This window comes from Carcharhinus amblyrhynchos, chromosome 1 (assembly GCF_965287045.1).
Source record: "Carcharhinus amblyrhynchos chromosome 1, sCarAmb.v2.hapA, whole genome shotgun sequence".
Lineage (NCBI taxonomy): Eukaryota > Metazoa > Chordata > Chondrichthyes > Carcharhiniformes > Carcharhinidae > Carcharhinus > Carcharhinus amblyrhynchos.
Genome location: NC_137324.1, coordinates 139993631 through 140016551, shown reverse-complemented (window position 1 = coordinate 140016551; position 22921 = coordinate 139993631).

Below are 22921 nucleotides of genomic sequence, written 5' to 3'. Positions count from 1 at the left end.
GGGGGCAACGAAAGCTACAAAGAAATTAAAGATGTGCCTGATGCAGCTGTGCTGCTGACTGTGAGAAAAAAAAGCAACAATAAGGATTAATCTCCAGATTTGGATAAATTGTGCCCGAGGCTGCTGTGGGAGGCAAAGGAGGAGATAGCAGGGGTTCTGACCCAAATTTTTAATTCCTCTCTGGCCATGGGGGGAGGTGCCAGAGGACGAGAGAACAGCTAATATCGTTCTGCTATTTAAGAAGAGTTGTAGAGATAAACCAGGGAACTACAATCCAACGAGTCTCATGTCAGTGGTAGGGAAACTATTGAAGAACCTTCTGAAGGAGAGCATCTATCTTTATTTGGAGAGGCAAGGCTTGATCTGTATAGTCAGGATATATATGGTCAGGATAGCACGGATGTCAGGGGTAGGTTCTTTACCCAGAGGGTGGTGAGGGATTGGAATGCCCTGCCTGCTGCAGTTGTAAATGCGCCTAGTTTGGGGGCGTTTAAGAGATCCGTGGATAGGTTTATGGATGAAAAGGGATTGGTTTAGGTTAGAGGGTCATTGTTTTTTAACTGGTCGGCGCAACATCGTGGGCCGAAGGGCCTGTTCTGCGCTGTAATGTTCTATGTTCTATGTTTCATCAGAGGGAAATCATGCCTAACAAATTTGATTGAATGTTTTGAGGAAGTAACCAGGTATGTAGATGAGGGTAGTGCAGTTGATGTAGTTTAGCAAAGCTTTTGACTAAGTCCCACATGGGAAACTTGTAAAGAAGATAAATGCACATGGGTTACAGCGTAATTGATAAAGTGGATTCAAAATTGGTTCAATTGTAAGAGACAAAGGATGATGACAGAAGCCAGCATCCAGTGGTGTACCATGAGGAATCTGTGTTGGGTCCCTATTATTATTTATTTATATTAGCAAAATAGATGATTACGTGGGGGTAAGATTAGTAAGTTTGCAAATGACACAAAGATTGGCCAGATGGTTAATAGCAAGGCTGAGTGTCTTGGGTTACAAGAAGATACAACTGGAATGGTCAAATGATCAGATAAAGTGGCAGATAGAATTTAACCCTGAAAGAGTAATTTGACAAGGAAGCATGCAATGAATGGCATGGCACTTGGAAGTTCTGTGGAATAAAGGGACTTGGCATGTTTTTACCTAGATCTCTGAAGACTAAAGGGCACTTTAGTAGGGTGATGGAAAAGGCATATGGGACACTTTCCTTTATCAATCAAGGCATAGATTACAAAGGCAGGGAAGCCATGTTGGAATTATTTGGAACTTTGGTAAGGCAACAGCTAGAGTACTGCATGCAATTCTGGTCACCATGTTGTAGGAAGATGTGACTACACTGGAGGGGGTGCAGAGGAGATTCACCAGGATGTTGCCTGCGATGGAACATTTAAAGTATGAAGAGACGTTGGATAGGTTTGGATTGTTTTCGTTGGTGCAGAAAAGACTGAGGGGCAGCCAGATAGAGATTATGAGGAGCATGGACTGAGTGGACAAGGAGCAGTTATTCCCTTAGTTGAAGGGTCAGTCGTGAAGGGACACAGGTTCAAGCTGAGAGGCAGGAGATTTAGGGGACATGTGAAGAAAAATCTTCTTATCCAGAAGGCGATGACAGTCTGGAGTGTGCTGCCTGGGAGAGTGGTAAAAACAGATTGCCTTTAAAAAGTGGATGAACACTTGGCACATTAAAGGACAAGTGCTAGTTATTCGTAAGATGTGTATTGGAAGGGTCCTTGGAGCAGTATGTAGATAGCCCGACTAGAGAGGGGGCTATACTGGATTTAGTTCTGGGCAATGAGCCAGGTCAGGTGGTTGAGGTTGCGGTAGGTGAACATGTGGCTAATAGTGACCATAACTCTGTCTACTTTAGGATACGAATGGAAAAAGATGAGTGTTGTCCTAAGGGGAGGGTGCTAGATTGGGGGAAGGCTAGATACAGCCGGATTAGGCAGGAGCTTAGGGATACAGACTGGGATAGGCTGTTGGAGGGCAAGTCCATGTTAGGCATGTGGGAGTCTTTCAAGGGAAAACTGAAATGGGTGCAGGAAAGGCATGTGCCAGTTAGGAGGAAGGATGGGAAAGGTAGGATTAGAGAGCCGTGGATTACTAGAGATATAGAGGACCTGGTCAGGAAGAAACGAGAGGCATATGTCAGGTCTAAGCAACTGGGAACGGAGACAGCCTTGGAGGAGTACAGAGAGAGTAGGAGGGACCTCAAAAGGGGAGTTAGGAGGGCAAAAAGGGGACATAAAATGGCGTTGGCAGGTAGGATTAAGGAAAATCCAAAGGCGTTTTAGTCCTATGTCAGGAGCAAAAGGGTGGCTAGGGGAAAAATCGGTCCCCTCAGGGACAGACGAGGGGAATTGTGCTTAGAGTCCAAGGGAATGGGGAGATCCTGAATGAATACTTTGCGTCGGTATTCACAAAGGAGAGGGGCTTGATGTCTGGTACGGTTATCGAGGGAGCTGTAGACCAATTGAAGGATCTATTGATTATGAGGGAAGAAGTGTTAAGGCTTTTCGGTAGCATTAAAACTGATAAATCTTCAGGGCCCGATGGCATTTATCCTAAGCTGCTTAGGGAGGCGAGAGATGAGATTGCTGGGCCTCTGACGCAAATCTTTGTCTCTTCTATGGACACAGGTGAGGTCCCAGAGGACTGGAGGATAGCTAATGTGGTACCGTTGTTTAAAAAGGGTAGGAGGGATAACCCTGGTAACTATAGGCCGGTGAGTTTGACGTCAGTGATATGGAAAGTTGATGGAGAGGATTCTTAGGGATAGGATGTATGAGCACTTAGAGTGTTGCAATCTGATTCAGGATACGCAGCATGGCTTTGTAAAGGGGAAGTCTTGCCTTACAAATTTGGTAGAATTTTTTGAGGACGTGACAAAAACGGTCGACGAAGGACCAGCCGTTGATGTCGTCTATATGGATTTCAGTAAGGCGTTTGACAAAGACCCTCATGGTAGGTTGGTAGAAAAGATTAAGGCTCATGGGATACGAGGCCAGGTATCTAGATGGGTTGAGAACTGGCTTGCTAAGAGGAGACAGAGAGTAGTAGTGGAAGGGTCCTTTTCTAGCTGGAGGTCTGTCACTAGTGGTGTGCCGCAGGGCTCAGTACTGGGACCTCTTCTCTTTGTAGTATATATAAATGACTTGGAAGAGGGAGTAAGTGGTGTGATCAGCAGATTTGCTGATGACACCAAGATGGCTGGATTGGCAGGCAGTGAGGAGCAGTGTCTGGCAATACAACGGGATATTGATAGGCTGGTATATTGGGCAGATATACGGCAAATGGAGTTTAATCCGGATAAATGTGAGGTGATGCATTTTGGCAGGAATAATGTAGGGGGGAGCTATATGATAAAGGGTAAGCCCATAAAGAGTATAGAAACGCAGCAAGACCTTGGGGTGCAAGTGCACAAGTCTTTGAAGGTGGCAGTACAAGTGGAGAAGGTTGTGAAGAAAGCCTATGGTATGTTAGCCTTTATAGGAAGGGATATAGAATATGAGAGCTGGAGTCTAATGTTGCAGTTGTATAGAATGTTGGTTAGGCCGCATTTAGAGTACTGCGTCCAGTTGTGGTTGCCTTACTACCGGAAGGACGTGGAGACTCTGGAGACAGTGCAGAGGAGGTTTACCAGGATGTTACCTGGTATGGAAGGACTGGGTTATGAGGAAAGATTGAGCAAATTGGGGCTGTTTTCCCTTGAAAGACGGTGACTGAGGGGGGATCTAATAGAGGTATATAAGATTATGAAAGGTATAGATAGAGTAAACAGAGGTAAGCTATTTCCTACGTTAGAGACACAAGTATGAGTGGCCACGGGCTTTAAGGTGAGGGGGGAGAGGTATAACACAGATGTTAGAGGGAGGTTTTTCACACAGAGGGTAGTAGGGGTATGGAATGCTCTGCCAAGTAAGGTAGTGGAGGCAGGCACGCTGGAGTTGTTTAAGAGTAACTTAGACAGGCACATGAGTGGGTTGGAGATGGGAGGATATAGGAGATGGTTTTAAATAAGGTTCATTAGCATTGGGACGTCCCTGGTAATGTAAAAGGATATGGTATGATAATAATGTTTTTTCTCTTTTCATTCACAGGTTTTAAGTCGGTCCGCCTTGTTGTCCAACGAGGGGCATACACGCGATGGGTTGTACTTGGGCTGCTCTTGAATGTTTGAGATTGGCCTAGGGCTTCATGTCATTAGTGTATGCTTAAACTGGACCAGATGCTGGGCAACACGACAGCTCAGTGACTATCACTGTTTGCTGTGCAGACACATGGATTTGGGCCAGTGTCTGTGGGAGTTTGCGCATTCTCCCCGTGCTTGCGTGGGTTTTCTCCGGGTGCTCCGGTTTCCTCCCACACCCCAAAGATGTGCTATTAGGCTGATTGGAGGTAATAAATTGTCCCTAAATTAGTTTCCCTCAATGTAGATTGCCATAAAACAATAGATCAGGGTCATGGGTGGAGGGGGGGACTGGTAATATTAAAATGGCGGCGCGGGCTCGTTGGGCTGAAGGGCCTGTTTCCCAGGCTGTTTTTGTTCTTTGTTCTTCTTTGTTCTAAATGGGATTAAGTGGGAGGTCAGGCCTTTCTTGCATGTTGGTGGAGACTCAGTGGTCGAAGGGCCTCTTCTGCACTGCATGGTTCTATTCGATTCTGTTCGAAAATGGAGCAGAAATTATGGTCCGTAACAAATCGAGGGCAATTCATTGAGGCTAAAGGACAAAAGGCTCTATTGCTATCGAACAAATAACTATATTACAACAGGGTCAGAGAATAATTATGTGATTGTGCATTATACCTTTCTGGCTCCAACTGCTGATCTTCCCCCAACCTGGGATTCGTGCCCTCACACAGCTTTCCGCTGTGACACTCCATAGGCTACAGCCTGACCATAGGGACATCATTTTAAAGGGGCCATGTTGAAGTTATTGAATTCAATGTTGTATCCATCTAAAGTAGGTAATTGAAAGATAAAGTGGTGTTCCTGAAGCTTACATTGAGTTTCACTTTTTAAAATCTCTTTGCCGCTTTCTCTTTTATTCTTGCAGTCAGTAGCATACTTGGTCCAGGTGCATCTTTAGTTTTAAAACAAAGAATAACACAGCACAGGAAACAGGCCCTTCAGCCCAACGAGCCCACACCACCATCTTAACAATGTGTTTTTCCTCCTCCATCCTTGACTCATGTCTATGCTTATGGTACCCCCATTGGAAACCAGATTAAGGGGAGAATAATTTAGGGATTTTTTGTTGATTTTGTTGCCCCCATCGGTGTGGAGGACCTTGCTGAAATCCATATGAACTACATCAATTGTACTATCCTCATCTAAACACTTGATCAGTTTTGAAAAATTCTATCACATTTGTTAGGCATGACCTCCCTCTAACAAAGCCATGGTGGCTATCCCTGAAAGGGTGAATAACCACGCAAATTTAAAATTCACATCAGCAGCTACGAAAGAAACCAGAAACCATTAAAGCTGTCACAGATAAGTGTCAAGGCTCTTAGTCTGAGAGAACTCATTAAATCTGATATCTGGACATGGGAGGGGTGATTGATATCCACAGAGACACAAACTGGGACATCAATCAGAACTTGTTACACGAGTGAATTAGATTAGCGAACATGATTAAGTCTTCACACTGATTGGATATTATAATCAAGCAAACACATGATGGTAGTGATTGGTGCTTATCATTTGTATCTTACGCATGATGTAATGTCAAACAATAGTTGTGAGTGGATTGTGATAGCTCCTATAACTTGATTAGTATATATCAATTACTTGTAATTGAATCTGAAACTATGTTTATTTGCATATTCCTGAATTCTGCACTCAGGCTGGCCGGAGGGGACCTTCCAGAATTCTATAGCTATAGAATAACCACTATTGAGAAACACTCTGACTTTGTCTGGCTACTTGAAGGGAACAAAATAGTGCAAAAACTAACTGGCAGAATATCAAAGAAAGCCCTGCAACAATCCCTAATCAACCCAAAGATGTGCTCTTAGGCTGATTGGTGCACCAAATTGACCCTACACTATTCTCCCCTGAATCTGGCTACAATAGGGGTACCATTCGCATATACACGGGGCAAGGTAGGTGTAGGAAAATGCTTTGTTAAAATGGCGGCGCGGGCTCGTTGGGCCGAAGGGCCTGTTTCCCGTGCCGGGTTGTTCTTTGTTCTTTATTCAAGCATTTCCAAGTGAAGATTAATTCTCTCCTTCAGAACTTTCTCCAGTAGTTTCCCTGCCACTGACCGGTCTGTAATTTCGTGATTCATTTCTGCTACACTTCCTGATAAGTGAAACCACATTAGCCATCCTCCAGTCCTCTAATACTTCCCCTGTTGATGGAGAGGAATTAAAAAATTGTGTCAGTGCCCCTGCAATTTCCTCCTTTTCCTGAGTGAAGAATGAAGAGAAGTATTCAATTAACAACCTACCAAAGTCCCACAGCTTCACAAACAGGTTTCCTCCTTGGTTTCTAATGGGTCAAAGAACAAAGAACAAAAACAGCTCAGGAAACAGGCCCTTCAGCCCAACAAGCCTGCACCGCCATTTTAACATTACCAGTTCCCCCTCCACCCATGACTCTTATCTATGCTTATGGCATTCCACATTGAGGGAAACTAATTTAGGGACAATTTATTACTTCCAATCAGCCTAATAGCACATCTTTGGGGTGTGGGAGGAAACCGGAGCACCCGGAGAAAACCCACGCAAGCACGGGGAGAATGCGCAAACTCCCACAGATACTGGCCCAAATCCATGTGTCTGCACAGCAAACAGTGATAGTCACTGAGCTGTCGTGTTGCCCAGCATCTGGTCCAGTTTAAGCGCACACTAACGACATGAAGCACGAGGCTACTCTCAAACAAACGGGTCCTACTCTTTCCCCGGTTAATCGCCATCCCAAATATATTCATGGAATATCTTAGGATTCTCCCTAATTTTGTTAGCGAGCCCTTTTTCATGCCCTGTTTTAGTTTTCTTAAATTCCCTCTTTGCATTTCCTATATCCCTCCTGGGCTGCAGCTGAACTTGCTGAAATACTTCTTTTCTCCTTATCCAGTCTTGAATTGCCTGAGACATCCAGTGTTCTCTGAACTGAATTTAGGGAGATTGGTGTTAAACTAAAAAGTAGGACCTCAAAGACAGTAATCTCAGGATTGCTACAGTATCATGTGCTAGTCAGACTAGGAATGTCAGGATGGCTAAGATGAATACATGGCTTGAGGAATGGTGCAAGAGGGAGGAAATCAAATTCCTGGGACATTGGAACTAGTTCTGCGGGAGGTGGGACCAGTACCATTTGGATGGTCTGCACCTGGGCAGGACTGGAACCAATATCCTAGGAGGAGTGTTTGCTCCTCCTAGGGTTTAAATTAATGTGGTTGGGGGAGGGGAGGTTGAGGGGGAGGGGCGTGGGAACCGATGCAGGAAGTCAGAGGGAAGTAAAATGGGGATAGAAACAAAAGGCATTAGGGGGAAAATGAAAGGCAGAGAAACTAAAGTCAAAAATCAAAAAGGGCCACAGTACAGAGTACAGAGATGTGGAGAATGGGTCCAGTAAGGCTCAGAGAAATAAAACACAGGAAGAATGTACAAAACATGACCGGATAGATGATTTGAGAAAAAAGGCACAGAGCAAGGGAATTCTAGATTAAACTGCGTTTATCACAATGCAAAGTACCTGATGGCAAGGCAGGTGAACTTAGGGCATAGATGGGTACATGGGACTGGGATATTATAGCTATTAGTGAAACATGGCTAAGGGAGGGGCACGACTAACAACTCAATGTTCCAGGGTACAACTGCTATAGGAAAGATAGAGCAGGAGATAAGAGGGAAGGGGGAGTTGCATTTTTGATTAGGGAGAATATCATGGCAATACTGAGAGGGGATATATCTGAGAGTTTGCCCACTGAGTCTATATGGGTAGAACTGAAAAATAAAAAGGGAGCGATCATTTTAGTAGGTCGCTGATAAGACATTGCGTTGAGACTGGGATTATAAGGAGATACATAAATTTTTAAAAAATTTAAATAAAATGTTAAAAACTAATTAAATAAAATAGAGATGGAGGGTCAGGTGATGTGTTATTCATGCATGATGTGGGAGCTGGTGGACCCCATTGTGGTTCTCAGTGAGCATGTTTGTAGTGTGTGCTGGTTAGTTGAGGAACTCCAGCTCAGAGTGGATGAACTGGATTCTGAGCTTCAGATGCTGCAACACATCAGAGAGGGGGAGTGATACCCGGACACTGTGCTTCAGGGGGCAGTCACATCTCTTAGATTAAATACCTTGAATTCGACCAGTGGACAGGGACAGAAGTGGATGGATGCGAGTGAGGCAAGTAGAGAGATCCAGAAGTTGGGTTGCAGAGTGCCTCAGTCCTGAACTTGTCCAACAAGTTTGAAATTCTTGCTCCCTGTGGTGAACGAGAACATGCAGAGAAGGTTCTGGGGAAACTGAAAGGTCTGGAGGTGGATAAATTACCTGGACTGGGTGGACTATATCCCCGAGTTCTAAAAGAGATAGCCGAGGAAATTGTGGTGGAATGGGGTGGTGATCTTTCAGTAATCATTGGAGGCAGGGAGGATACCAGAGGACTGGAAAGTAGCTAGTGTACTACCACTGTTTAAGAAGGGAGAGAGGCAGCAGAGGGGAAATCAGTTTTTTCTGACTTCGGTCATTGGCAAGATTTTAGGATCCATTATTAAAGATGAGATTGCAGAGTACTTATAAGTGCATGATAAAGTAGGACTGAGTCAGCATGGCTTTGTCAAGGGGAGGCCATGTCTGACATGAAGATGAGTGGAAAAGCAAATTGCGTGGAGGGTGTGGAAAGTCTGCAGAGAGATCTGGATAGTCTGAGCAAGTGGGCGAGGACCTGGCAGATGGAGTATAATGTTAGCAAGTGTGAGGTTATCCACTTTGGCAGAAATAATAGTAGGAGGAATTACTATTTAAAGGGTGAAAAGCTGCAGCATGCTACGGTGCAGAGGGACCTGGGGGTCCTTGTGCATGAGTCGCAAAAACCCAGTCTGCAGGTGCAGCAGGTGATCGAGAAGGCGAATGGAATGTTGGCCTTTATAGCGAGGGGGATAGAATATAAAAGGAGGGAGGTCTTGCTGCAATTGTACAGGGTACTGGTGAGGCTGCAGCTGGAGTACTGTGTGCGGTTTTGGTCACCGCACTTGCGGAAGGATATTTTGGCCTTGGAGGGAGTGAAGAGGAGGTTCACTAGGCTGATACTGGAGATGAGGGGGTTGACCTATGAAGAGAGACTAAATAGACTGGGTCTGTACTCGTTGGAGTTTAGAAGGATGAGGGGGGATCTTATAGAGACATATAAGATAATGAAGGGGATGGATAGGGTTGAGGTAGGAAGATTCTTCCCACATAGAAAGGATAGCAGGACTAGAGGACACAGCCTCAAGGTAAGGCGGGGGGCAGTTTAGATTAGAGTTGAGGAGGAACTTCTTCACTCAAAGGGTGGTGAATCTCTGGAATTCTCTGCCCGTTGAAGTGGTGGAGGCTACTTCGCTGAATATATTTAAGTCATGGGTAGATAGGTTTCTGATAGACAGGGGAATTAAGGGTTATGGGGAGAAAGCGGGAAACTGGAACTGATCCACTTCAGGTCAGCCATGATCTTATTGAATGGCGGGGCAGGCTCGAAGGGCTAGATGGCTTACTCCTGCTCCTATTTCTTATGTTCTTATGTTCTTAAATACTTAAGGAGATTATAGATAGCTGCGAGAGAAATAGGGGATAATAGTAGGGAACTTTAACTTTCCCAAATTTTTGACCTCTACCTGGGAAATAAGGAAGGGCAGGTTTATAAGTGTTAGTGAGGGATCATTTTGGGACCAGTGATCATAATTCCATTCGTTTTAAGGCTATGGATAATGATAGGTCTGTCTCAAAAGTTAAAGTTCTAAATTGTGGCAAAGTCAATTTTGCTGGTATTAGACAGGAGCTTTCAAAAGTTGATTGGGGGAGTCTGCTGGCAGGCAAAGACAGTAAGAAGTTTCACAACACCAGGTTAAAGTCCAACAGGTTTATTTGGTAGCAAACGTCGCTAGCATTCAGGGCTTTCCCCCTTCGTCAGGTGAGCGGGGCGTTCTGATCACAAACCGGGCATATAAAGACACACACTCAGATTACAGAATACTGATTTGAATGCCAGTCTTTACAGCTAATCAAGTCTTGAAGGTGTTGACAATGTGAGTGGAGATAGCATTAAGCACAGGTTAAAGAGATGTGTATTGTCTTTAGACAGGAGAGTAAGTGAGGTGTTGCAAGCCCAGGCAAGTCATGGGGGTTACAAATAGTGTGACACGAACCCAAGGTCCCAGTTGAGGCCATCCTCATGTGTGCGGAACTTGGCTATCGGTTCCTGATATTAACCAGTTGTGATAATATCACTACTATGGGTTACACCTAAATTGGAGAGGCACCAATATCCTGACAGACAGAGTCACTTGCGGGGGGGATTTAAATTAGTATGGGGACTGGTAACCAGATCAGTAGGTCAGCGGAAGAAATAACTGAGGGACAGCTACAGACTAAGACCCAGAAGATTAAGAGGGAGAGCAGGCAGGGAATAGTTGATGAACACAACGGGACTGGTGGTCTGAAGTGTATTTGTTTCAACACGAGGAGTATAACAGGAGCTTAGAGCTTGGATTAGCACTTGGAACTATGATGTTGTTGCTATTACAGAGACTTAGTTGAAAGAGGGACAGGATTGGCAGCTAAACATTTCAGGATTTAAATGCATCAGGCAGGATAGAGGGGGATGTAAAAGGGGTGAGGAAGTTGTATTACTGGTTAAGGAGAATATCACAGCTGTACAGAGGGAAGACATGTTGGAGGGTTCGGGCAGAGAAGCAATATGGGTGGAGCTCCGAAATAGGAAGGGAGCAGTCACAATGTTGGGGGTTTATTACAGGCTTCCCAACAGTCAGTGGAAGATAGGGGAACAGATATGCAGACAGGTTTGGAAAGATGCAAAAACAACAGGATTGTTGTAGTGGGCGATTTTAACTTTCCCTATTTGACTGGGGCTCACTTATTGCTAAGGGATTGGATGGGGCAGAATTTTTAAGGAGCATCCAGGATGGTATGTAAATGGCCCAACTCGGGAAAGAGTCATATTAGACCTGGTGTTGGGGAATGAGCCCGGCCAGATCAAAGTTTCAGTAGGAGAGCATTTCAGGAACAGTGAGCATCATTCCGTAAGTTTTAAGGTGTTGTGCATAAGGACAAGAGTAGTCCTTGGGTGAAGACATTAAATTGGGGGAATAACAGTAGGCAGGATCTGGAGAATATAGATTGAGAGAGGCTGTTTGAGGGTATATCAGCATTGAATGTGGGAGTCTCTCAAATGTCAGTTGTTTGGAATTCAGTCTGGCATGTACCTGTGAGGATGAAGGATATATGTGGCATATCGGGAACTCTGGGTATCAAGGGATAGCATGAGTCTTGTCGAAAAGATTAAGGAAGCATTTGCAAGGTCTAAAAGGCTTAGCATAGAAGAAGTCTTTGAAGAATATAAAGAAAGTAGAATGGAACTTAAGGAAGGAGTTAGGAGGGCTAAAAGGGATCATAAAAGTCCTTGGCAAACAGGATTAAAGAAAGTCCAAGAGCATTTTATACACATGTAAAGAACAAAAAAATGCCTTGATTGATCCAATCAAGGATAGTGGAGGGAACCTATGCATGGAACCAGAGGTAATGGGCCAGATACTAAATGAATACTTTGCCTCAGTATTCAGCAAAGAGAAGTACTTGGTGGATAGGGTGTGTAGATACACTGGTTCATGTCAATATCAAAAAGGAGGTGTTGGCTGTCTAAGAAAGCATTAAAGTAGATAAGTCCACAGGGCCTGTTGGGATCTATCCCTGAATACTGAATGAGACAAGGGAGGAAATTGCTGGAGCCTTGACAGAAATCTTTGTACCTGCATTGGCTATAGGTGAAGTTCCAGAGTACTGGAGAATAGCTAATGTTGTTCTATTGTTTAAGAAGGGCAGCAGGAATAATCTACGAAATTATAAGACAGTCAGCGTTATATCAGTGGTAGGGAAATTATTGGAAAAGATTCTTAAGGACAGGGTTTACTCATTTTTGGAAACAAATGGACTTAATAGTGATAGATGGCATGCTTTTGTGAAGGGGAGATCATGCCTCACCAACTTGATCAAATTTTTTGAGGAAGCGACGAAGATGATTGATGAGGGTAGGGCAGTGGATGTTGTCTACACGGATTTACTTAGGCCTCATTTGGAACATTGTGTACAATTTTGGTTGTCACACTCCCAGAAGGATGTGGATGATTTTGGAGAGTGTATAGAAAAGATTTACTAGGATGTTGCCTGGTATGGAGGGCATTAGCTATGAGGAGAGGTGGGCGAAACTTGGTTTGTTCTCACCGGAACGACGGAGGTTGAGGGGAAACCTGATAGAAGTCGACAGTATTATGAGAGACATGGACAGAGTGGATAGTCAGTAGCTTTTTCCCTGGGTGGAAAAGTCAATTACTAAGGGGCATAGATTTAAAGTGCGAAGGGCAATGTTTAAAGGAGATGTACAAAACAGGTTTTTACACAGAGGATGGCGAGTGCCTTGAACTCACTGCCAGGGGAGGTAGTGGAAACAGATACGATAGTGACTTTTAAGGGACGTATTGACAAATACATGGAAATGGAGAGATACAGTTCCCGGAAGGGTAGGGTATTTTAGTTAAGTTTGGCAGCATGGTCATTGCAGGCTTGGAAGGCCACAGGACCTGTCCCTGTGCTGTAATTGTCTTTGTTCTTTCTATATTGTGGCTCCTTTAAGGAACGATTGTTTGTGGGTCACATAATCCTCCTGCGACCTATTGGTAAGGAGTGTGCGAACCTCAGGGTGTTAGGGCATGGGTCCTTGTAGGTGGAAACCTTCAGTGTGAGGAATTGGTGGGACTGAATATGTATCTGTTTGTATAGTGTTATAATTATTGTTCAATAAACCACCTTTGTGATTCAAGGCTTCCTCATCTTGATACCTCACTCTACAATAAACTATTTTGTGGTTTACTCCAAAATAACAATGAACTGGATGTAGTGGGAATGGAGTAACAAAAAATGGGGAAGAAGCAAGATCCAAATGTGATAGGTTCAAGTAAGCAAAAGCATCTTTCCAATCTGCAGGGTAAATTAATCTTGCAGAATATTTTTAGCAGGCTTGCCAATGAAAATTGGCAACGGAAAAATTCCATTGGAATGTGGAATTTGCTACCCCAGGCAGTGAGTGAGGTGAATTATACATACATGTTTAAGAGCAGGCCAGACATGAGGATGAAGAGAATAGAGAGTTCTGTGGATAGAGTTAGGGGAGAAAGAATGGGGGCAGGGGCAGGCTGGTTACGTGGAGTGGCCAGTTTCTGAGTAGTGTATCTGTGTCATTCTCTGTAGTTTATTATTTCAACATGATCTTATCTCTCTATTATACAAGAAAACTCCAGTCTAATTAAGTATATTTTATTATCTTGTGAACTTTTATTCAACTATCCTGAAGGCAATTGTTTGGTTTTGAGATTTCTCAGGGATTATCATTTATGCATTTAATTCTAGTTGTTACGCAGCATTACTGGTTCAAACTGAATGACAATCGTCTTGTATTATGCAGGCTAATATAATATGCAGTATTAGATGTATTTATAATGGCACGTGCATCCAAGGCTCCACCAATTATGAGAATTCTACTTAGGTCATACAACCATCTATGTATACTTACTGTTGGCTACATTTCCTTTGTCCTGATTTTGCCATGGCTATCAAACCTAGAGTGCCTATGCATGTTGACTGGTATAGTTGTTTTTCAATCCTCTCAACACCAGATGGTGGTGTTCCTCTTCCAATTACTATTTCCCCAGGTGTATTCCTGTAACAGTAAAATTTAATTAAGTATAAATTCACTTATGTTCCCTGAGCTCAACAAATATATGTAAGAACCTTAAACTTAACCAGTTTTTGCTTTCTAATTGGCGTAGAAAGAAAGACAGTGGATCATCAATTTGGATGTGTTGGCTAGCTAATGACAAGAGTGTAAGCAGAAAATCATGCAAAAAATCTTCCAGGAATATATTTAATCATGGTTGGCAACTCAATTCCCTGGTCCTTTAATGTCTCACCTCGGCATTTTAATTTTTCATCAGCTCCTGTTCTGCATGCCAGGTTGTCCTTATGGAGATAGGCACCTACTCACCCAACATGTCTAAGCAACACTGCATCTTCCACATTTCTGTGATCGAGTCTTAGTCCATCTCCCAAGCTGACCCACCAACGAGATTTCCCAATCCTCTCAGATTGATCTGGACTTGACAGGAATTGCAAACTTATGTCACAGGCATTGCTATGAGATTCCCAGGAGAAACCTCACAACAGCATTTTAAAAAAAGTGATTTTCATAGAATCCCTACAGTGCAGAAGGAGGCCATTCAGCTCATTGAGTCTGCACTGACCACAAACCCACCCAGGCCCTATTCCTGTAACCCCACATATTTACACTGCTAATCCCCTGAAGGTAGGATCAATTTACCACGACCAATTAACCTAACCTAAACATCTTTGAGCTGTACGAAGAAACTGGAGCACCCAGAAGAAACCCACGCAGGCACAGGGAAAATGTGCAAACTTAAGGACGGAATTGAACCCGGATCCTCGGTGCTGTGAGACAGCAGTGTTAACCACTGTGTCACTGTGCCATCCCAAAGCTTTTTTGTTTTCATTTTCTTTGAATATCTACATTTATTGATTATAAAAGTACTGCAGATCGGATGAATTGGTTGTTGAGCTGTTAATAAAGAGTACAGCGCCCTATGCTTAAACAATAGAGAACAAGAGCAAGGAAGTTATGATAGACCTGAATAGAGCATCGGTTCATCTTGCATGCGGTTCTGGACACTGCACTTTAGGAAGGATGTGAAAACATTAGACAGGCTGCAGAAAAGACTCATGACAATGGTTCTAGGCATGAGGAACTTCACTTGTGTAGATAGATTGGAAAAGTTGGGACTGTTCTCTTTGGAGAAAAGAAGATTGAGATGAAATTTTATACAGTTATTCAAAGCCTTGAGCATAAAGTTGCTGGGTTGCATAGAAATTGTAACAAAGGATTACCAACTTAAACAGTTTACACAAAGCCTTTAAGAACATAAGGAATAGGAGCAGGAGTAGGCCATCTAGCCCTTCGAGCCTGCTCTGCCATTCAATAAGATCATGGCTGATCTGAAAATGGTTCAGTTCCACTTACCCGCCTGCTCCTCATAACCCTTAATTCCCCTATTGATCAGAAATCTATCTACCTGTGTCTGAATCAAATTCAACGAGGTAGCCTCCACCACCTCAATGGGCAGAGAATTCCAGAGATTCACTACCCTCTGAGAGAAGAAGTTCCTCCTCAACTTTGTTCTAAACTGACTCCCCCTTATTTTGAGGCTGTGTCCTCTAGTTCTTGTTTCCTTTCTAAGTGGAAAGAATCTCTCTGCCTCTACCCTATCTAGCCCCTTCATTATCTTATATGTTTCTACAAGATCACCCCTCAGCCTTCTAAACTCCAATGAATACAGGCCCAATCTACTCAATCTCTCCTCATAAGCTAACCCCCTCATTTCTGGTAGCAACCTGATGAACCTTCTCTGTACTCCTTTCCAAAGCCAATATATCCTTTTACAAATAAGGGGACCAAAAACTGCACACTTGTTGCATCTAGTTGCAGCCTCACCAGTACCTTGTACAACTGCAGCAAGACCTTCCTGCTTTTATATTCCATCCCCCTCCTGATAAAGGCCAACATTCCATTCGCCTTCTTGATCACCTGCTGCACCTGCAGACTGAGTTTTTGTAATTTATGCACAAGGACCCCCAGGTCCCTCTGCACTGTAGCATGTTGTAATTTTTCACCATTTAAATAATAGTCCATTTTACTATTATTCCTTCCAAAGTGGATAATCTCACACATGCCAACGTTATACTCCATCTGCCAGATCCTCACCCACTCACTCAGCCTATCCAAATCTCTCTGCAGACTTTCTGTGTCCTCCACGCAATTCGCTTTCCCACTCATCTTTGTGTCATCAGCAAACTTTGTTACCCTACACTCGGTCCCCTCCTCCAGATCATCTATGTATATGGTAAACAGTTGAGGCCCCAGCACCGATCCCTGTGGTATGCCACTAGTCACCAACTACCAACCAGAAAAGCACCCATTTATTCCAACCCTGCTTCCTATTAGATAGCCAATCCTCAATCCACGCTAACACTTTATCTCCAACTCCATGTACCTTAATCTTCTGCAGCAACCTTTTGTGAGGCACCTTATCGAATGCCTTCTGGAAATCTAAAAACACCACATCCACTGGTTCCCCTCTGTCAACTGTACTTGTTACTTTTTCATAAAAATCCAGTAAATTCGTCAAACATGATTTTCCCTTCATGAATGCGTCTGCTTGATCGAATCAATCTTTTCCAGGTGTCCTGCTATTTCTTCTTTAATGATGGATTCTAGCATTTTCCCAACTACGGACATTAAACTAAGCGGTTCCACTGGTTGGCGCAACATCGAGGGCCGAAGGGCCTGTACTGTGCTGTAATGTTCTATGCTCTACATAGAACATAGAACATTACAGCGCAGAACAGGCCCTTCGGCCCACGATGTTGCGCCGACCAGTTACAAAAACAATGACCCACTAGCCTATACCAATCCCTTTTCGTCCATAAACCTATCCAGAGATCTCTTAAACGCCCCCAAACTAGACGCATTTACAACTGCAGCAGGCAGGGCATTCCAATCCCTCACCACCCGCTGGGTAAAGAACCTACCCCTGACATCCGTCCTGTAGCTACCCCCCCTTAATTTAAAGCCATGCCCCCTCGTGCTAGCTTTCTCCATCCGAGGAAAAAGGCTATCACTATCCACCCTATCTAAACCTCTAATCATCTTATATGTTTCAATAAGATCCCCTCTTAGCCGCCTTCTTTCCAACGAAAACAACCCTAAATCCCTCAGTCTCTCCTCATAGGACCTCCCCACCATACCAGGCAACATCCTAGTAAACCTCCTCTGCACCCTCTCCAACGCCTCCACATCCTTCTTGTAATGCGGGGACCAGAACTGCACACAGTACTCCAAGTGCGGCCGCACTAGAGTAGTATACAGTTGCAACATGACGCTGCGACTCCTAAATTCAATCCCCCTACCAATAAACGCCAAGACACCGTACGCCTTCTTAACAACCTTATCTACTTGATTCCCAACTTTCAGGGATCTATGTACACATACACCTAGATCCCTCTGTTCATTCACACTATTCAAAGTCCTCCCGTTAGCCCTATACTCGACACATCTGTTGCTCCTACCAAAGTGAATTACCTCACACTTCTCCGCATTAAATTCCATCCGCCACCTCTCGGCCCAGCTCTGCAACCTATCTAAGTCTCCCTGCAGACTATGACACCCTTCCTCACAATCTACCACACCTCCAACTTTGGTGTCATCAGCAAATTTACTAATCCACCCAACTATACCCTCATCCAGATCATTAATAAAAATTACAAACAACAGTGGCCCCAGAACAGATCCCTGAGGCACACCACTCGTAACCGAACTCCATGATGAATATTTACCATCAACCACCACCCTCTGTCTCCTATCTGATAGCCAATTCCTGATCCAACTTCCTAGATTACCCACAATCCCATACATCTGCATTTTCTGCAGAAGCCTACCATGGTGAACCTTATCGAACGCCTTACTAAAATCCATATATACCACGTCAACTGCCTTGCCCCCATCCACCTCTTTGGTCACCTTCTCAAAAAACTCAATAAGGTTAGTAAGGCACGACCTACCCGCTACAAAACCATGCTGACTATTTCTAATCAATTCATTACACTCCAAATAACTATAAATCCTATCCCTAATAATTTTTTCTAAAACCTTGCCCACAACAGAAGTAAGACTCACCGGTCTATAATTCCCGGCAAAGTCTCTGTTCCCCTTCTTAAACAATGGGACAACATTCGCTATCCTCCAATCCTCCGGGACTACACCAGTGACCAATGACGACCTGAAGATCAGAGCCAGAGGCTCTGCAATCACCTCTCTAGCCTCCCAGAGAATCCTAGGGTAGATCCCATCCGGACCAGGGGACTTATCTATTTTCAGCCCCTCAAGAATTTCCAGCACATCCCCCTTATCAATCGTAATACTGTCTATTTTACACCCCTGCAACCCAATGTCCTCCTCAGCTATATTCATGTCCCCCTGTGTGAACACCGAAGAGAAATATTGGTTCAATACTTCTCCAATCTCCTCCGGTTCCACACACAACTTCCCCCTGCTGTCTGTAACTGGCCCTAATCTTGCCCTGACCAACCTTCTGTTCTTGACATACCTATAGAACGCCTTAGGATTCTCCTTAATCCTATCAGCCAAAGTCTTCTCATGTCCTCTTTTAGCCCTTCTCAACTCACTCTTCAACTCCCTCCTAGCCAATCTAAAGCTTTCTAGTGCACTATCTGAGCCCTCCAATCTCATCCGAACATAAGCCTCCTTTTTCTTTTTAACCATCGACTCAACTCTTTTAGTGCACCACGGTTCCCTAGATCTACCAAATCCTCCATGCCTGACAGGGACATACCTATCAAGGACTCGCAGTAGCTGCTCCTTGAAAAAACTCCACATTTCGGACGTTCCCAGTCCCTGTAATCTCCTAGTCCAATCTATGCTTCCTAATTCACTCCTAATAGCCTCATAATTGCCCTTACCCCAGCTAAAACTACTGACCCGAGGTTCATGCCTATCCCTTCCCATCACTAAGGTGAACGTAACCGAATTGTGGTCACTATCACCAAAATGCACACCAACTTCCAAGTCTAGCACCTGGTCTGGCTCATTTCCCAGCACCAAATCCAATATAGCCTCACCTCTACTTGGCCTATCTACATACTGAGTCAAAAAACCTTCCTGCACGCTTTGTACAAACACTGACCCCTCTAGCGAGCTAGAACTATAGCAATTCCAATCAATATTCGTAAAGTTAAAGTCCCCCATAACAATTACCCTATTACTTTCACTCCTAACCAGGATTGTCTCCGCAATCCTTTCCTCAACCTCTCTAGAACTTTTAGGAGGTCTATAAAAGACTCCCAACAGGGTGACCTCTCCTCTCCTATTTCTAATCTCCGCCCATACTACCTCAACAGACAAGTCCTCATCAAACTTCCTCTCCGACACTGTGATACAGTCCTTGACTAGCAATGCTACCCCACCCCCCCTTCTACCTTCATCTCTACTCCGACTAAAGCATTTGTACCCCGGGACCTGCAACAACCATTCCTGACCCTGCTCTATCCATGTCTCTGAAATGGCCACAACATCAAAGTCCCAGGTACTGATCCACGCTGCAAGTTCATCCACTTTATTGCGAATACTCCTCGCATTAAAGTACACACATTTCAACCCCTGCTCCGCCCCACCCCCACTATGCTGTGCCTTGCATTCCCCAACTATGCCCCCCTCACTTTCACCCCCTTTCCTCACTATCCCTCCCCCCCTCCGAATCAGTTTAAACCTCCCTGCATCGCCTTTGCAAATTTACCCCCCAGGATATTGATTCCCTTCTGGTTCAGGTGTAGACCATCCCTCTTATAGAGGTCCCACCTTCCCCAGAATGAGCCCCAATTGCTCAAGTACCTGAACCCCTCCCTCCTGCACCATCCCCTCAGCCACGAGTTCAAACTTTCCCTCTCTCTATTCCTCTCTAAACTATCCCGTGGCACAGGCACGAGTCCAGATATAACTACTCTTCCAGACTTTGCCTTTAGTTTCCACCCCAACTCCATAAATCTTTGCTTAATATCCCCTTCCCTTAATCTCCCTATGTCATGTGTCCCCACATGAACTATAACTTGGGGTTGATCTCCCTCTCCCCTAAGAGTCCTGAATACTCTGTCCGATACATCCCGGACCCCAGCCCCTGGTAGGCAACACACCAGCCCTGAGTCCCTACCCTTACCTCCAACTCTCCTATCCGTCCCCATAACTGTGGAGTCCCCAATCACGAGGCCCAATCTCTTACCCCTAACCACCTGAGGCTTGCCAATAGGCTCACCCCCAGAGACCTGCTCCCTTCGGCTATCCCCAGTTGATTTCTCCTCAACTGTAGCCTCCAGGACCGAAAACCTATTTTGGAGGGGAACAGCCCCAGGGGATTGTCCCCCCAACTGCTTCTTTCCCCTCTTCCTGGCAGTGACCCAAGACTTATTTCTAGGAGTGACTAACTCCTTATAACTCCTATCTATGTCCTCCTCCACTTCCCGAATTATGCGGAGCTCCTCTAATTCTACCTCCAGCTCCTTTACACGCTCCTCCAGAAACTGCAATCTATCACACTTCCTACAAGTAAAATCACCTGAAACACTGCTGGAGTCTCTCACTACATACATCCCACAGGAGATGCAGCTTACAGCCTGAACTGCCATCCCTGCATCAATTACCAGCAGAAAAATAAAAATATAAAAAAAAACTTCCTACACACTTATAATTAGGTTAGAGGAGCTTCCAGAAACTCATCCAACTAAAGGTGTGAACCTATGGCCTACCCTTATATTGGGAGCGATTCTCCAGTGCCATTAGCTGCAGCTGGAATTGCCACTGGCCCATTGAATTGGGCATGAGGACCAAAGCCGGATCCTCCGTAAGCGTCAAACCCATTGCGAGTCTCCCGGCCCGGCTTGGATCAGTACTATGCATGAAACTTCATTTCATTGTTCTTAATGAGCTGGTTCGTTGGCAGTTTGGGTTGCTCCAACCACGTAGCTGGAAGTCATGCAGGCACCAATTAAGACAGGTTTTGAAAAGCGGGAACCAGGCTTCTTGGACTCTGAGAGTGAACACGGAGGTAAGTACCCTGTTAAACTTTCTTCTGGGGCGTGGATGGGGCGGTGGGTGGGGAGGGGGGTTTCCTGTTGGAGGGGAGGGTATGACCTCAGGTGGTCGGCCCACGGTTGGGTGTATCCTGGCCGGATCATCTTATGTTGATGTAAAAGAGAAGAGGGTCAATCTTCAAATGTTCCTTTCCATTAATAACATAAGAACATAAGAAATTGGAGCAGGAGTAGGCCATCTAGCCCTTCGAGCCTGCCCCGCCATTCAATAAGATCATGGCTGATCTGTCGTGTCTCAGTTCCACATTCCCGCCCTCTCCCCATAACCCTTAATCCCCTCGCTTATCAAAAACCCATCAACCCGCATCTTAAATATATTTAGCGAGGCAGCCTCCACCACTTCAACGGGCAGAGAATTCCAGAGATTCACCACCCTTTGAGTGAAGAAGTTCCTCCTCAACTCCGTTCTAAACCGCCCCCCCTTTATCTTGAGGCTGTGCCCCCTAGTCCTACTGTCCTTTCTGAGCGGGAAGAGTCTCTCCACCTCTATCCTATCCATCCCATTCATCATCTTATACGTCTCAATGAGATCTCCCCTCATTCTTCTAAACTCTAACAATGATACCTTTCTGCTTCATGTGAGATCTTTGAGGTTACTCAGCCAGCCAAGCCCTCTTCAAATCCAGAAACATTCTTTGTAGTTGCTACACTCCATTCTGATGTGAAACAGTCCTTGCCTGAACGCACGAACCCCAGGTGTTGTCTGTTGCTTTTGACCTCCCTAGAATCACATCTGCAGACTATATCAAGATTGCAACTGTCTTGTTAACACAAGCACCAAATGGCCCAGTAGCGGTTCAAACTGGCACACTGCCCATCAGAACAAGCACCTCATATTGGGGACACATAGCCCACATTCCCTCGGACCTGGGGTGTTCCCTTCCTCATCAGTATAGCTATCAGCCTGGCCCCATTGTTGGAGCACACCATTGATTTAGGCACTCTGATTCTTCCTGGAGAGCACCACAGCTTTCTGCTATTTGTCATAAACACAGTGACAACTCTTTCCAAGGCTGGTAAGCTTCCAACAAAGGCACGCATGTCTCAAGGCATTCACCTTTGGGCTGTGACTTCACTTCAGCATCTAGCAACAGATAGCTACCTGCACAATATTAACATCTTCATTACACAAGCAACTGCAATAGGTCATACAAGAAAGCACACTGGTCCTTCTATCAACACCCTGCCTCCATTTGACTCCCTGAGAAACCCAGGATATGGGCCACAAAGCCATCCCTGGGAGATAGTGGCTCTTGATTTGGGCAGGAGGAATTGTGAGGATTGAAGCCTTTCTGAGTAAGGGACATGGATATGAGTCAATGTTGGGACAGGGCTACAGGGTCAAACCTATACCCTGGTAGAGAGCTGGCAGGGGATAGGGCTGGGGATAGTTGTGGGGAGGAAACATAGTGATATGCCATTCACTGTCAAAGTGAAAGGTCCTACAGTGGCTGTTCTATTCTATGGAGAGTGTTGAAATGCTAAGAATAATGTGGCCTAATGTTCAATCATGATCATGTGCCAGTCTTCCATCTTCACCTCAGAGAGAATCTGTGCCTATTACATTCCTGCCAGCCTTGAGCCTCCTATCAACAATCCATGATTCAGCTGTCTCCCCACCCACAAAATGCAAGTAGGGCTCAGGGGAAGAGGCTGTCATAAGCAGAACCGGAGGCTCGCAGTCCAGGCATTGTGAGGGTTCACAATATGCCTCTGCACTGTCTTCCACACTACTGACCTGTTGGATACAGGAGGCTTGGGAGCAAACAGGGCTGTCCATTTTCATGGGCAAATAATGTGTAACAGCACTAATGATGTGGAGGCAGAGTCATCAGGACAAAAAGTCATGAATGACAATGAGTGGCTATAGGGCAGTGCTGTGCTGGGTGGCAGG